Raw genomic sequence first — 16,782 nt, 5'->3', positions numbered from 1 at the left:
CAGCTGAGACTGGGACATGCTCCACAGGGCCTCGGCAATGCCCAGCTGAGACTGGGACATGCTCTAGAGTGCCTCGGCAATGCCCAGCTGAGACTGAAACATGCTCTGCAGGGCCTCGGCAATGCCCAGCTGAGACTGGGACACGCTCCGCAGCATCTCGGCAATGCCCAGCTGAGACTGGGACATGCTCCGCAGCACCTCGGCAATACCCAGCTGAGACTGAAACATGCTCCACAGGGCCTTGGCAAGGTCCAACTGCATCAGGGACACATCCTCCAGTGACCTAGACGTGCTAGTGAGGCTCTCAGCCATGGCCGTCACTAACTGAGCAACATCTTGGACATCACCACTCGTGCTGCTGACGTCGTGCCTCCAGGCTTGCCACTGCGGTCACCGCCCTAGCAGTGTTGGCCTCAGAAAAAAAAATCCTTCTCATCTGAAATGGATGGCCCCTTATTTTGAAACGGTGTGCCATTTTTAAATCTCTCCTGCAAGGGGAAATAAGGTGGCACAGTGGTTAGCACCGCTGCCTCACAGCACCAGCAGATCGGGGTTTGATTCCGGCCTTGGGTGACTGCCTGTGTCGGTATCCTCCCTCAGTCTGTGTGGGTTTGCTCCAGAGCGGGCCGAAGTAGAGTGATCTTTTGGGGGGGTTGGTGCATACTCAATGGGCTGAATGACCACCTTTTGCACTGCAATGACTCTGTGGATTCTTCCCTTTAAGCGTCAAATCTCCTCAGGACCTTATATTTTTTCATAAAAATCACCTCTCAGTCTTCTAAATGCCAATGGATACAGGCCCAACCTGCCCAAGCATTCCTAATAAGAGAATACCATTCCCTCCCCCCACACCACCCCCCCCCCCCCCCCCCCCCCACTCACCCCATCCTAGGTATCAGTGAATTGAACCTTTACTGAACTGCTTCTAACACATTTATCCTTTCTTAAAAAAGAGATCAAAACCTTATTCTAGGTACAGTCTCATCCTTAATTAACAGAGCTACCTCTCCACCTTTGCGTAGCTTCCTATTCTTCCTAAATGTCCAGTAACCTTAAATATTCCGGTCCTAATCTTTATCAACATGTAGTCATGTCTTTGTAATGGCTACCTAATCATATATATCTATTTAATTCATGCTTATTTATTTCTCTTTGTGTAAGTGGTTGACCTAGGATGACCTTTCAAGCCCACCATCCCTTTCACCTCGAAGGACAAGGGCAGCAGGTGCTTGGGAACACCACCACCTCCAAGTTGCCATCCAAGTCGCTCACCATCCTGATTTGGAAATATATCACCATTCATTCACTGCCGCTGAGTCACAATCCTGGAACTGTATTCCTAACAGCATTATGGGTGTACCTACACCAAATGGACTGCAGCGGTTCAAGAAGGCAACTTATCACCAAGGGCAATTAGGAATGGGCAATTAATGGTAGCCTTGCGAATACTGCTTTCATCCTACGAACAAATAAAAAAGAGGTTAGAGAACGTTTAATCATCATAGAATCATAGAAGTTACTGTGCAGAAGGAAGGAATGCGGCCCATCGAGTCTGCACCGGCTCTTGGAAAGAGCACTCTACCTAAGCCCACACTTCCACCTTATCCCCATAACCCAGTAGCCCCACCTAATCTTTTTGGACACTAAGGGCAATTTAGCATGGCCAATCCACCTAACCTGCACATCTTTGGACTGTGAGAGGAAACCGGAGCACCCGGAGGAAACCCACGCACACATGAGGAGAACGTGCAGACTCTGCACAGACAGTGGCCCAGCCGGGAATCGAACCTGGGACCCTGGAGCTGTGAAGCAACTGTGCTACCGTGCTGCCCCAAGTCAGATTTGCTCCACTCTTTGCTCTTCTTGTCAGTTTCCCTTACTGAGGCTTTGTTAGCCTTCAAAACTGAACTTGTGTTTTTGTTAAATCACAACTGAAAGGATAATGAAGCTATCTGTCTGCTTTTCTATTAATTTATGTCTCTCATGGGTGGCACGGTGGCGCAGTGGTTAGCACTGCTGCCTACGGTGTTGAGGACCCAGGTTCAAATCCCGGCCTCAGGTCACTGTCCATGTGGAGTTTGCACATTTTCCTCGTGTCTACGTGGGTTTCATCCCTACAATCCAAAGATGTACAGGTTAGGTGGATTGGCCATGCTAAATTGCCCCTTGATTGGGAAAAAAATAATTGGGTAATCTAAATTTATTTTCTTTAAAATGATGTCTCTCTCACTATCTGACAAGTGTTAGAAATTTTAAGTTGTCTCACATATAAGTAATTATATTGACCGTTTCTAATTCTTAGCTAAACACATCTAAGATAGTTAGTTGGTTTTAAAATTGGATTTTTAAAAAAATTGAACGAACAAAATATTTGTGCACTCTAAGGCTTACTATAGGTATAAAATGGTACGATGCACATACGCACTTCAAATAGGAAGTGCATCAGACACGATTTGTGAAGGGATTTGTGTCATTCACCTAACAACAATGTGAAAAGTGGGCAAATGATGTCAGCGTGCTCTACTACTTAGACATCAGAGCTGGAACTCCATGTTCCATTCCTTTCCTGCCTCGGGCCTCGTGTTTAGACCATTGAGCCTTTAACTGCATAGTTACATCGGATGTATGGCAGAGAAACAAGCCATTCAGCCCCACACGTTCATGCAAGTGTTTAGGTCTCCTTCCATCTTTTCTCATCTAAATCTACCAGCATAACCCTCTAATCCCTTCTCCCTCATATGCTTGTCGAGTTTCCCTTTAAATGCATCTTTGCTATTCACCTCAACCACTCCCTGTGGTAGTGAGCTCCACATTCTCACCACTTTTGATCTTGTATTGATGGTCTTATGTTATGCTCTTCCCCACAAGAGAAACATTCTCTTTGTATCCACTTTGTCAGAACCTTTCATAACTTTAAAGACCTATGTTAGGCCGCTCCTTTGCCTCCTTTTTTAAAGTGAGAAGATATCCAGCCTTTTAAATCTTTCCAGATGTGCATACCACACATTTCTGGTATAATCTTCTCTGGGCCCTCTCCAGTGCCTCCATATCCTTTTTATAATACGGTGATGAGAACTGCATGCGGTAGTCTAACCGAGGCCGGGATTCACCATTGATCAGCCAAATCAACTCACTGCAGCGGGACCAGAGAATCCTGCTGCCGGGAATGGATGGAGAATCCAGCCCAAAGGATTTGATATAAGTTTAGCGCAACTTCCCTATTTTATCGCTCAGGAAATACAACCTAGTGCTTTTTTATGCTTTATTTTATGGCCTTGCTAACCCTCGGCACGACTTTTAGTACCTGATGGAATTATACTCTGAGATCCCTTTGTTCCTCTACCACCTAGACTTGGATCTTCCGAGTAATAAGTGACCTCCCCAATATTCCTAGCAAAATATATTGCCTCACATTTATCTTTGCCAATGATTTTCCCATTCTGCAAGTTTATTAATGCCCCCGTAATTAGCTGCAGTTCTCTTCAATATTGATGATCCATTTATTACTCATTTCATCATTCAATATCATGCCTATCTGTTCTATCTCCCTGGTAAATTCTGAAGCAAATTAATTAATTAATATTTCTGCTATCTCTCAATCATTACTGTGGCACTATCACTTAAGAATCCCATTTTCATCACAGCCTCCTTTATTATTTTCAGTTTACTATTTTCAGTTACTTGATAATTTAATGTTCTAGTTGTTCTTTGCCTTCCTAATGTATTTTCTGCCTTCTCTCCTAATCTCTTTGTATTCTTTCTTATCCTGCAGTTCACTGCTGGCTATGTATTGTCTGTATGCCTCTTTGCAAACCCTCAATTGTTCCATTATCTTTATTCATCTATGGAGTCTCACTAATGTTTCATTTTTGTTTTCCTTTTAGCAGAATGTATTTTTGTTGAACATTTTTAAATGTTATTCATTGTTGTTCTACATTAGTGTTTGCTGCTTCCCATTTTATTTTTCTAAGTTCTTTTCTCAGCCCCTGAAAGTCAACTTTTCTCCAATATATCAATGTCATTTTTATCATACTTATGTCCCTTTCTATCATCATCGTAAAGTGTATTATGTTATGGTCCCTATTTCCTAGATGTGCCCTACTTTCGCTTCTCTTATTTGCTCCGGTTCATTGCCCATCACAAGATCCAATAGCAAATTGGTTGAGAAAGGAATCCTGTACAGATTGGAGGAACTCCATTTCCTCATCCCCTTTACCTCCCTCTTCTTTCCAATTAATATCAGGGTAGTTCAAATCCCCATGATTATTATTCAGTGTTTTTTACTCAATTCCCGAATTTGTCTGCACAGTTATTCCTCCACCTCACTTTCACTGTTAAGTGGTCTGTCAATCACACCTAGTGTGATTGATCCTTTAGTATCTTTTACCTCTATACATATGAATTCTATATTTGTCTTGCTGATCGTTGCATCCCTTTTCTTTACTGCCAGTATGTTGACCTGAACAATTACAGCTACTCCAACTCACCACTTTCCCCTTCTATCATTTCAGAATATGTTATATCCTGCATTGTTTCATTTGCAGTATTGATTTCTAGCCCATCTCATTAATTGTTACTATATCTGGTTCTTCACAACACATGATTATCTCCAACTCCCCTGTTTTCCTCCTGACACTGTGGCCAGAATTTTCTCAATTTTAATAAGATTTCCTCTCAGTTTTAACCATCTTTTTAGACTCCGATTCTGTAACTCTATTTCCTCCCTTGCTATCAATATCCCCCTATACTTATTCTTTCTTGTGTTCTCCTACTCTCTCCTGTTTACTTTTAGTTCACTTACATTTCTTGTAGATCCTTGCCCCACTCTTACAGGTTGAGCACCCCTTATTTGAAATTTGGAAATTCAAAAAGCTCTGAAATCCGCACTTTTTTAAAGCGGTGAAATCGGGCGCGATTCTCTGCCCCCCACGCCGGGTGGGAGAATAGCGGGAGGGCCTCCCGACATTTTTCACGCCCTCCCGCTATTCTCCCCTCCCCCATGCCCGACCCACGTCACGAATCGCCGCTCACCGTTTTTTACGGCGAGCGGCGATTCTCCGAGGCCAATGGGCTGAGCGGCTGGGCCTTCGCGCCCGTTTCAACACGGCAGCAAACACACCTGCCGCCGTGACGCACGGGGCCGCGCTCCTAGCCCCGCCTGGGGGGAGAATCGGCCCCAGAAGTGGGCGTGAAGGCTGCCGTGGATCACGTCCTGTCCCACGGCAGCCTTTATGATTCTCCACGTTTGCGGAGAATCTCGCCCATGTTTCTAGTAAAGAAATAGCATGGTGTTCACTCGAGATCCACTAGTTATGCGATGGTACACAACCTTACCTATACAGGTATTCCAAAATTCAAAAAAGTCCGGAATCCGAGACACTCTCAGCCCTCAGCATTTCGAATAAGGAATGCTCAATTGGTACTAGTTTAAGATGTTCCCATACAATTCTTCTTTGAGGACCTGGTTCTATCCCCATTTAGGTGATGATCCAATCCTATCAATACAGCTACTTCCTCGTTCCAGAATGGTGCCAGTGTCCCATGCAAGGGACATTCTTTCCCACACCAGCCACAGTTAATTTGCCTGATCTGTCTTCTCCAATGCCAACTTGTACATAGAATCATAAAATCCCTACAGTGCAGCAGGAGGAGGCCATTTGGCCTGTCGATTCTGCACTGACCCTCTGAAAGAGCGCCCTGCTTACACCCACTCCCTGTAACCCCACCTAACCTGCACATCCCTGGACACTAAGGGCAATTTATCATGGCCAATCCACCTAGCCTGCACATCTTTGGACTGTGGGAGGAAACCGGAACACCTGGAGGAAGCCCACGCAGACATGGGGAGAAAGTGCAAACTCCACACAGTCACCCAAGGCCGGAATTGGACCCGGGACTATGGTGCTGCAAGGCAGTAGTGCTAACCAATGTACCACCGTGCTGCCCCGATTGGACTTCAAACAAGTACTGAGGGGGTGTTTAAATGGAGCACCCCCCATTGCTGATAACAAATGACGTTGGGGTGAGCAAATCAGAGGCAGGCCACCATGAGCACAGCATAAATCATGAAACTATTTTTGCAAAGTTTTTCTCACTGCCAACGCTGGTAGGATTCCCTTTGGTTATCTCACTGAAACCGACACTTCAAAAAAATATCAGAAGATTCTGTCCACTGTTTGAGAAGAAGCATTGTTTTAAAGCTAAGACAATGTATGTAAATAGTTAAAAACCAATGGGCTAATTCTAACTTAATTATTGACAAGTTATAGACCAATTGGCTATTTTCCAACCACTGGCTACGGTGAGCTTTCAATTTGTAAGGTATAAAACATTTTGGTCAAGGAAAGAGAGAGAGAGAGAGAGAAGGGGGGGGGGGGGGGCAGAGAGATATGAAGAGACGTGGAGGGGGATGTTGAGACAAAGGTATGGCGTCAATCCAGAGATAGTCCAAAGATGTGCAGGTTAGGTGGATTGGCCATGCTAAATTGCCCTTAGTGTCCAAAAAGGTTAGGTGGGGTTACTGGGTTACGGGGATAGGGTGCTCTTTCCAAGGGCCGATGCAGACTCGATGGGCCAAATGGCCTCCTTCTGCACTTTACATTCTATTACCCTCGAGGTTCCACCTTTAACTTTACAGCCTAACTCCTGATACTCTTTCCACAGGACCTTTTCCCTGTTCCTGCCTATGTTGTCTGTTGCAACATGGACCATAATAACTGAATTTACCCCCTCCCTTTACAAGTTCCTCTGAAGCAATCACAAGATATCCCTTACCCTAGCACTGGGTAGGCAACACACCCTTTAGGCTTCTATTTCTTGTCTGCAGAGGATGTCATCTATCCCTCTACTTATAGAGTCCCATATTATACCACAACATTTCTATTCTGCTCTTCTTCCACCAGACAGCCTTCTTTTTTTTTGTAAATTTAGAGTACCCAATTATTTTTTTCCCAATTAAGGTGCAATTTAGCGTGGCCAATCCACCTAACCTGCACATCTTTGGGTGTGGGGGTGAAACCCACGCAGACACGGGGAGAATGTGGAAACTCCACATGGACAGTGACCCAGGGCGGGGATTCGAACCCGGGTCCTCAGCACTGCAGTCCCAGTGCTAACCACTGTGCCATGTGCTGCCTCCCCCAGACAGCCTTCTAAGCCACAGTGTCGTGTACTGATTGTGGCTGTCCTCCCTGCAGCCATTCTCCTTGTCCTCATGGTGAGCAAGCACATTGAACTTGCTGGAGAGAACCAGAATCTGTGTTACCTCCTTCTCAATGTTTGATAAGTCCCTGCTACCTTTCTCTCTGTCAGTTACCCCACCATCCCTTTCCTCAAGCTGTATTATCCTTCCTGGGTGACTATATTCTGGATAAAACTGTCCAAAAACCCCTCTCCCTCCCATATATTTTGGAGTCTCTCAACTTGCACTTCAGCTCACTGACTCTGGACTGCAGAGATTCAACATGGAGGCATGTCCTGCAGATGTGTTTGCTCAGGTCAGTTTTACAATTCACAATCTCCCACATTCAGCAACGATGACACTCAAACTGCTCTACAATATCTCAGACTAATCTTATTTATTTATTTAATTAATTAAAGTCTTCATTCAGTTATGTGAAGTTGTTTAACTATAATTTAGATACAGCACTTACATTTTCTAAGTCTGACTTTAAACTACTGTCCTAGTTCAGGGAAAATATATCTTATAACGCACCAACCAATCACCTGCCCACTAAAAAAAATAATACCCCTGGATTTCAGACCTCAGGTCTTGCTGTCCCCTACGTCCTCTTTCAGATCACTCCTTATTCTACACCTCGTCTCTCACCGCACTAACTTCCTTACTCTCGAAATTTCCCAAGTAACTACTCTGTCCAATGGCTTCTCAGACTATCACAGAGAGCTCACCTCCATGAAGCTGGTAGCATCCCACCCACCCAGGGCTGCGGATGCCCAGTGTTATGGGCCAGGGTTAGAGAACCTCAAAGTGTATAATGGAGTTCACCTAGCTCACAACTTTTAATAGATTGTGGTATGGGGAGCACACATCCCACTCTACAGGTGTGGTACAGCAGAAATGGAAAAAGTATTTTTTAAAGCATAACAATGTTTATTCTATGAACTCAAGTTAACCTTTTTTAAACATACAGTGAACATCTTAGCAACCATTAATTCAAATACAACCCAAAAAGACTACAACACTAAGTAATCCTTTAAGCTTTCCTCTTAACATCCATACGACTTAAAAACAAAACCTTTAACAGAAGCACATTAGGTTAAAGTCACTACTTTCGTTAAACCCGGCCGCCAAGACTCACGGCGGCTGACGTGCACGATGACGTCAGCCGCGCATGCGCGGGTTGGACGGCTCCAACACGCGCATGCGCGGATGGCGTCATCGCGCATATGCGTCAAACCCGCGCATGCGCGGTCCGTCATGCCCCTCAGCCGCCCCGCGGACTGATCCTGCGGGGCGGCGGAGGGCAAAGAGTGCGCGGGTTTCAGACCCGCTGCCCGCGATCGGTGCCCACTGATCGCAGGCCCATGCCACCCTTGGCACGGCCGTGGTGCGGCCGTGCCAATCGGTGGCATGGTTGTGCAGAACGGCACTTTGCGGCTGTTTTCACGAACTGTATTAGCAGGTGTGTTTAAATTCGTGAAAACAGCCGTAAAAGCCTGGGAAATCGGCATCGGATGGGGAGAATCGCTGCTCGCCGTAAAAAAACGGCGAGCAGCGATTCATGGCGCGGGGCGTCCGTGGGGGGGGGGGGAGAATAGCGGGAGGTCGGGAAAAATGTCGGGAATGCCCTCCCGCTATTCTCCGACCCGTCGTGGGGGGCGGAGAATCGCGCCCATCTAGTCTTTTGATGGCAGAGAGATCAATAGTACACCTGCTCTGTCTGGATTCAGCTCCAACACTGAAAACAAAACTAAAATACACCCTGCAGCAAACAGCCTAAAATGAAAGTAAAAAGCTGACAGACAGCCCAGCTCCACTCACTCTCTGACATCATTGCAGTAATAAGCACTCATTTCTTAAAGGTACTCTCACTACAGATATGTATCTACACACCCATTTATAAAAACCCATTTCTTAAAGGTACTCTCACATGACTCCAGCCACTGAAAAATTGCCAACAGTACTGCTACTGACATTGTTTCGACCCAAGGAGGATGAGGGCAAATCGGTGACTATAGACAGTCTGGTAGGGATTAGTGGCCAGATAGATGATGGGTTCATTATGGGGACATCGGAAAGGTTCTTCGTATGGTGTTGAAAATTAGCTTCTCGGGATAAATTGCATTGGGTTGAGTGGTGTAGCTTCATTCTGCCCATTTTTATTCAACATTAATGTTGCTGGCCCTCTTTTTTAATTAAAAAAAATAATTTATGAGATGTGGGCGTTGTTGGTTAGGCCAGTATTTATTGCCCATCCCAAGTTGCCCTTCAGAAGGTGGTGGTGAGTTGCCTTCTTGAACCGCTGCAGTCCTTGATATGTAGGTACACCCACTGTGCTGTTAGGGAGGGAGTCCCAGGATGTAGACCCAGCGACAGTGAAGGAACGGCGATATATTTCTAAGTCAGGGTGCTGAGTGACTTGAAAGGGAGCCTCCAGGTTATGGGTTTCCCAGGTATCTGCTGCACCTGTCCTTCTAGATGGTAGTGGTCTAAGGAGCCTTGGTGAGTTACTGCAGTGCATCTTGTAGATGGTTCACACAGCTGCCACTGTTCGTCAGTGGCGGAGGGTTTGAACAAGGAGGAGCAATCAAGTGGGCTGCTTTGTCCTGGATGGTGTTGAGCTTCTTGAGTGTTGTTGGAGCTGTACTCATCCAGGCAAGTGGAGAGTATTCCATTACACTCCTGATTTACATCTTTTAGATGGTGGACGGGCTTTGGGGGGTGCTGTGCCTGAACCACAGTTGTCTTAACCCGTATACGGTGGATAAATGACTGCAAGTCTGCTTATGAAACAATGCAATATTTATTTACCAGCACACAATTGTTAGAGTAATCAATCACACACACATAAAACATAAGATTAACTACAAAGTTAGTTCGCACAAGACCTTACCAACTTTGACGTGACTAACAAGAACCAGACAGATATTGGCCTTTATTGCAGTCCTCGATAGTTGGTTGTTGGTCTGGTCTGTTCCTGACTCTAGTCTTCCATCTGCTGGTGGTACGGATGGTCATCCTCTTTGGTTGGTGAATGTCCCCGTTGTTGGTTGCTGCTGCAGAGAGAGACCAAGGGGTTGCGCAGCACTTTTTATCCCTGGCGATTTTGCGCCCTTTCGAGTGGTCCTAGGTGGGCTACCAACCAATCGATCAGGGTTCGATCACCCTAATTGATAAAATCCAATCAAGGTCCGCCACCTTAATGGTAGGGCATGCCCTTACCGGTCATATTCGTTAGTGTCCAAGGCATGTAGGCCTTACTAAATAAGGAAAGTAGGCACCGTTGAGCCTCTTACTTTGATGCAATTTACATGTAAGTCCTATTGTCCCAGAATTGCCTGGAGATGGTCTTTTGCCTGTGTTATTTGCAAAGTCTGGGCTGCAGCTTTTAATGTTTATTCTGAGCTGCAATTTGCTTGTCCTCGATGTTGGCCACTTTTTCGCAGCATCCCTTTGCCGGATGCCATTTTTACGTGGCCACAGGGGTTCAGGAACTGAGTTACCCGCCGTAGGATTCCTAGCGTTTGGCCTGCTCTGATAGCCACAGTATTAACATGGCTAGTCCAGTTCAGTTTCTGATCAATGGTAACCCCCAGGATGATTGTGGGGGATTCGGTGATGGTACTGCCATTGAATATCATGAGGCAGTGATTAGATCCTCTCTTGTAGGAGATGGTCATGGCCTGACACTTGGGTGGCACGAATGTAGCTTGACACTTGTCAGCCTAAGCCTGGATATTGTCCAGGTCTTGCTGCTTTTGGACATGGACTGCTTCATTATCTGAGGAGTCGCGAATGGTGTTAAACAATGTGCAGTCATCAGCAACTATCCCCACTTCTGACCTTATGATGGAAGGGAGGTCATTGATGAAGCAGCTGAAGATGGTAAGGCCTAGGACACTACCCTGAGGAACTCCTGGAGCTGAGATGATTGACCTCCAACCACCACAACCATCTTTATTTGTGCCAGGTTTGACTCCTACCAGCGGAGAGTTTTTCCCCGATTCCCATTGACTCCAGTTTAGCTAAGGCTCCTTGATGCCACACTGGGTCAAATGCTGCATTAAGGTCAAGGGCAGTCACTCTCACCTTACCTCTGGCATTCAGCTCTTTTGTCCATGTTTGAACCAAGGCAGTAATGTAATGAGGTCAGGAACTGTCCGCTCAAGGATGGCAGCAGGCCCCAAAATTGCTGCTTTGCCACTGCCACCCGGTAGGCAACTCCCACCACCTGGAGGTGCGAAGCAGAACTAATTGCCCATTTGGGCATTAACTTTTAAAGATAGCGTTACATGAGTGATAAAGTTGAGAGACACTGGGCGCGATTCAGCAGGCTGAATTTAAAGCTCGCTGAACGGCAAATTTAGTGGGGAGTTTCCCAATGGTTGCATCACTCAGAAACATCCCACTATCCAACAGCACATTGCCATTTTCTTCGGCCTTGGAGTTTCTCCCCACTGAGGCCACATTTAGAGGGATTCCCAGCAGGAAAGGCTCCTTGCAGATCAGGACGCTATTTTGTCCCGCAGCCCTGCGCTTTGTCCTCCCCCCCACTTTTTAACTGCCCCCCCCCCCCCCCCTCATGCCCCCAAGAACCCTGCCTCACCACCCTCCACTTACCAAGATAACCCCGGGCCTGATCCCTGGCATTGCCAGGGTTCCTGGATCCAGTGCCAAGTACCCAGGTGCCGGGGGAGTGCCAGTGTGCCACCCTGCCCTGTCCCTGACTACCTGAGATCTCCACTGGCTTGAGACCCCCCACCCCCCACCCCCGCGATGCCGTTACACCTGGTCCACGTTTGTGCGATGAGTCCTTATATATTCAGATCTGGATCTCGACCAGTGAGGGCAAGATCCAGATCCCGCCAGAGGAGCGAGTCAGGTGACCCACAATCGACCCGGTGTCCGGTGCGCAGCCCGATATAGAGTTTGCGATGATTCACTCATTACGCCCAGATCCGCGCTGGATGCAACAGGGTCGCTGAATTGCGCACACTGTCAGCACCCAAAATTGGCTGTGTTTTGGGCTCCTCGCCCTGCTTTGAAAATCCACAGTCAATTTAATGAGAGTTCCTGGTAAACCTGATCCTAGTGCCATTCTTTTCACTAAACTACCTTTCACCAGGATTTCCCGAGCATAGAAAAACAATAGAAGTAAGGAACAAAAAATAGACCTGTATTCGAAACCTAGTTAAAGGTTTCGTTCAATATCTGGTATACAGAGTTAGGCCACAGATCAGCCATTAACTCATTAAATGACAGGACAGGCTAGAGGGACACTGTTCCAATCCCTTCCTCAAAATGTTAAAGTTAGATTAACCTGAATGTCAAGGCATGAATCCAAAAGATAACTAGTTCGTGTGGTCTTAACATTTGACTGAAACAATGCCATCTGACATGGTCAGCTGTACCATCATTGGCCAACTTTGATATTTGGCATCACAGATATTACTCAGGAAGTTGACACATCTTGCTTCAGAAGTGCCTTTCCAAATTGGGCCTGCTGACATCACTTCCAAGAGATTTGATAATTGTCAACTAGCCTGTAAAGCAAGGAATAACCTCCAGCCAATACAGTGTGTCCCGAGGGTAACTCTTTACACAGGTGCCACAGTACGGTGTGTGTACAATTAGAATTCAGTAGAGAAGTGCTTTTAATTAAACATCATTCTGATGACACATTAATGAGGTTACAGATTTTAATTAAGGTCTAATTGAGAACTCGGGTTTCAAGTGATCCTATATTAACTCAAAGTGCATGAAATGTCATTTAATTAAGTGATGAGGTAGACTTAGTCTGGGGTCTCCTCATTGCTTTTAAGCCCAAGGGATTGCTCCAGTTTACATTGAAGTTGTTCATTCTATCAGGTGATAATTACTTACTGGAGAGAAAGTATTGACGATTATGATGATTCTAAAACAGAATATATTTGTCATTCGGGTAAGTTAACAGGGATCATATAGTGTTCATATTAACTCATTCCTTGAACAACTCAAATATGATCCGCCTTCTCCTGCTAAATAGGCAGGAATGTCATACACAGTGTGTAAACATTTGGCGGGATTCTCTCTGGGGGACTAAGTCCCCACACCCGCCGGAAAACGGGCGAGAATCGCTCCGGACCTTTTCCTCGAAGGCCCGGGGTAACTCCCTGTTCTCCAGGAGGCCGGCAGGCCTCCGGCATGCGTCCCACAGCTCTGGCTGCTGGCGGGGCCCTGCTGGACAGACCGCGTGGCCGCGCTTGCGCACGGTGGCCGCAAGCGGATCTGCGCATGTGCACGGTGGCGCACCATGGCGCGGGCGCCACTGACATGGTGGAGCCACACAGCGGGCCTGCGGGGAGGAAGATAGGTTGCTCCCGGATCGCGATTGCCCACCGATCGGTAGCCCCCGATCGCTGACCTGCCCATCGTCGAGGCCCCCCCCCCCACCCCCGGTGTCCAATCCCATGCCCCCCACCATAACGCCCACATCAGCCGCGACTCTGAGTTCCTGCCGGGTGGAACCACATTAGAACCACGCCGGCGGGACTCGGCGGGCACTCAGCCTGTCAAACACGGAGAATCACCAGGGGTGCCTTTTCCAACAGCCCCCGACCAGCGCCACATCGATCGCATACGAGCAAATGGCGCCGATTCTCCGATTCTCCGCCCCGCGCCGAGCGCGATTTCGGCGCGGAGGGTCAGAGAATCCATTACCTTGCTGAATAAACGAGAACTCTGGAAACCTACACAGTGCAATCCTTTCCATGTTCAAATAAATAGGAACCTACACAGTGACAGTGTTAAACTCTTACCTGAATGAACAGCCTGCATTGTTACACCATGAATAATCTTCACCCCGCTGGATGGATAGGAATTCAGTACATTTCCACTCTAACGGAAACATATCCTGCAGGCTACAGAGGAACTCCATACGGTAACATAATCTTGGCTTATTTAACAAACAGAATGTTAATAGAGTTATACAGCGTCAATGACAACATGCACAATGAACTCTATACACTGCTGTAAAAGCCAATGCTGAGTAGTACAGAATATAACAGCTCATGCTTGGGAGTTAAACATATACAAGGAAATTAATGTAAAGGGCACCACATACACCATTCAGCCTGAGATGAGTGAACAGATTTTATGCATTCATTAGTACAGTATGAACTGAGGACCTGTAAAGTATTTGTTGCTGCTCCTGCAGTAAGGGAGAAATGCCATTCATTGCACCTCGGAAGAAGTTAAAATCAGAGCTCGATTATTCTCAAAATGAGATGGCATTTCTGATCAGATGATTAGTTCCCCAGAGAACCCCCGATCTTCCAGGTTAGCCCAAAATTTCCTTCCTCAGAAGAACTTGGCTGGCAGATAAGAGAGGTTGAACCTGAATAGAAAGCAGTTTCGCCCTCCTGTTCCCATGAGGAAGAGTAAGAGTCATGCTGGAAAGGATTTCAACTATGAGACTCTCAGTATTTCTGAAATCCCTGTTCATTACAGCAATCACTCAATAGTTTTGGGTCCAGCCTGAGAAAGTTGGGGGTCCAACCATAGAAAGCATCCTATCTGGCTGCATCACAGCCCGGTATGGCAACTGCTTGGCCCAAGACCGCAAAAAACTTCAGAGACATGAACGCAGCCCAGTCCATCACACGAACCGCAGTCACAGATGCCCGAACCTCCACCGGCGTCACCACCGAAGCTTTGACGATCACAGAGGACGACCAGGGCCCCGATCGACTGATTGCTTCATTTTAACGTGTATATAGTAAAATTGTAAATTGTTACAATAACAAGGCAAAACGCTGTATGGAGGCATTACGGTACCTCCATAACCTTAACTTCTACCACGTTACCATGTTGTAATGCCAAGCCACCACCCCCGCCGCACTGAACAGGGGGTGAATGTGGTAGTCTGTGTAGAGGTATTACGGTACCTAGTAATGCTGAAACACCATTGGTAGATAATGTATGTTTTCTATTGGTCGAGCCTGTATGGTAGCTCCGCCCTGCAAGGCGGGGTATAAGAACCCGTGCCGCCCCAGCAGTTTCCTTTCTGTACCTGAGCTGCTGGGGGAGAAACATCTAGCTTATTAAAGCCTTCAGTTGTACTACAACCTCGCTTTAGTAGTCATTGATTGTGCATCACACTGTACCTCGGTACACGTGACAATAAACAAAATCCAAATCTAATCCTTTCAAGAGACCAAAGGAGGGGGCTGAGAAGGTTGCACACAATAGAAGCAATTTGACTTTTAGCAAGAGACAATGTTGCAAAATAGCAAATGGGAGCTGCTATTTGTGATCGGTGCTCAGAGAAGGTTTAATGCCTGAACACCAAGCACAGAGAATTTGGTTAGAGATGCACATCACCAGGTGTCTGTCCATTTGCTTTCCGTGGCTTTTCCAGAATGTCAGTACCTGCAACAAGTGTAGCCCATGGTGACCTGAAAATTGGATAAAAGTCAAGTAGTCCTTTCCCCTCTGCCTTCATTTTTCAGTTCACTGCCCAGCCAAGTGTCCATTTGGCAATAGAATCACAGAGAAGACAGACCTCAAATCGTTTTATCCATCCAGCAGGAATGTCGGACTAGTGGATAGCACTGGGACTGCAGCGCTGAGGATCTGGGTTCGAATCCCGGTCCTGGATCATTGTCTGTGTGGAGTTTGCACATTCTCCCTATGTCTGCGCGGGTTTCACCCCCACAACCCAAAGATGTGCAGGTTAGGTGGATTGGCCACGCTAAATTGCTCCTTAATTGGAAAAAAAAATTGGGTACTCTAAATTGATTTAATACCTGTCTTCAATAAGAGGCATAGCTACACAATAATCTGTCAGATAGTGCTTGCTACATATGTCAGTGTTTGCTTTAATGACAGTGTGAATACGCCAACGCGCTATGAATCATAAATTAATATGCTGTGATCAGAAAGGCATCTTAAGCAATCTCTAATTGTTACAAATTTACTATGATTATGATTAAAATATAAACAGGACACATTGGAAATACTCCGCAGGTCAGGAGTATTCATGGGGAGTACCTCCAGCATTTTCTGTTTACGTTTCAGATATTCAGAATCCACAGTATTTTACCTTATGGTTCTGATTAAGATGTTTTGTGCCATATAGTTAGACTACATCAACTATATTGTTGATTGTTGCACTTTCTCCAGTGAAATTGGACACAAAAGCCATTAACAAGAGGATAGTTTTCAGTGAGATCTCACTCTGGGATTGAAATCCTACCAGAATGAGAGAATTGGATCAACAGTGTAGCAAGTCCGATGTCAAGTCAAACTCATGTTCCTGTCTGGTGAGACTTCATTTCTGGAGTGCCGACTTGCTGAATCTGTCATCCATACATGCGTAAGTTGAGGAAAAGATTTGACTGGTTATAGTCATGATGTCTGTCCATCGTGGTGTGCGGCAGACCACCTGACCTTTAGCTTCCCGTTAATTTTCATAAGCTTCATAACTTGCGACACAATATGAGGAATCACTGTAGAGTCAAGGTATGTGATGTGTTGGGTAAGCTGGGTCTGCGAGGACTGCATTTACTGCAGTGGTGAGAGAGACAGGCTTCCAACACTTGATTTTATTGAACTCTTAACTA

Source organism: Scyliorhinus canicula, chromosome 4, assembly GCF_902713615.1.
Source record: "Scyliorhinus canicula chromosome 4, sScyCan1.1, whole genome shotgun sequence".
In the NCBI taxonomy this organism is placed as follows: domain Eukaryota; kingdom Metazoa; phylum Chordata; class Chondrichthyes; order Carcharhiniformes; family Scyliorhinidae; genus Scyliorhinus; species Scyliorhinus canicula.
The sequence above is the reverse complement of the archived record's forward strand: the minus strand, read 5'-3'. Positions refer to the sequence as shown.